Here is a 1,347-nt window from a genome sequence, read left to right on the forward strand (position 1 = left end):
AAGGAAGGAATTTTGTAACTTTTATCTTGCTCAATACTTACATTGAAAGGCCAATAATATCCAGTGCTGAGTGGCACATTCAGATCTTGGTATGTTATGCGGTTTGAGTTTGCACTCTGTAAATCCTCTTCTAACATGCTGCAAAATAAGTTTACAAAAGCCATCTCAGTCAGTCCAGGACAGAATTTCAGAAGAGACAAATATTTCTGTTATTTCGAGTACGCTGTGTGTAAATCCTCCCCTCCTCACTCCCTGCAAAAGCAGTTTATAAACTCCATCCCTTTCAGTCCAGCAGAGACATTCACAACATTCTTTCTCCTGGCCCAGGATGACCGCACATGCGCCCTGCTGCCCTTTGCCTCCTACGAAGATGGCGGCCGTTACCCGCGGCCTGCCGCTGAGAGGGAGCCTCGATTTGTCCCGTTTTGTGAAACGGGCGCAAATAGCTTCTTTATGCGGGGTCTGCCGCATCCACCAAGTGTTTAGAAAGCCTCCCCGTCTAACCGCCCGGTCTATCGCCTCCTCAGTTCCGCCTCATTGTTACCTTTTGTGGAGCCGAGGAAAAGAACGACTGCTTCTCAGGATCGCTCCCACTGCGCATGCTCTGGATTGTGGGCCCGCGGAAAAAAAATACTGAGCCTGCGCAGTGATAAGGAATGCCGTGCATAGCGCTCGGAATTCTGCGTTAAGTGCCCACCGTTGTAAAGACTGAATTTTATTTGTCGTAATGTGTAAAAACAATCTTTCTCTGCACTTTCTTCCAAGGCAACTGACATATATAATACAATTAATAATTAATAATAATTAATTAATAATTAATAATACAATGCCTTTTGCATCCCAGGGATAATAATATCACAAAGTCTGACACTGAGCCACACTGGTACTGACACTGAGTCATCACACACATTCTCGGTCACAGGGGAGAGACAAAACTGGTGGTGGGTTGACCTGAAGGACACCATATCTCATGTCAGCAGAGAGGTTGAAAGGGGATAGTAACCTCAGGCGGTGTGGGATTTAAATCTATACTGTTGGCATCATGAGGAAAACTGGCAAATGGCTCTGAGAAAGAGTTTGGCTTTCAAAACTGTCTTCAAAGAGAAAAACATAGATTCATATTGCAGCAAACAATATTTCCTGTCGTTTGTTGAAGGAAGTGTTTTTGTTCCACTGATGCCCTCAAGACATAAACTAACTATTCAGCTGAGCACTTGAAACGTCAGCGCAAACGAGGCGATGGGCCAAGTGTTGGAAACTGGGTTGAGAAGTGACATGTTTGATGACTGGCATAGATATTATGGGCTGAAGGGCCTCTCTCCATGGTGTTAAAATCTCACTGACTAT

The sequence above is a fragment of the Rhincodon typus genome, chromosome 8 (assembly GCF_021869965.1).
Source record: "Rhincodon typus isolate 14 chromosome 8, sRhiTyp1.1, whole genome shotgun sequence".
In the NCBI taxonomy this organism is placed as follows: Eukaryota; Metazoa; Chordata; class Chondrichthyes; order Orectolobiformes; family Rhincodontidae; genus Rhincodon; species Rhincodon typus.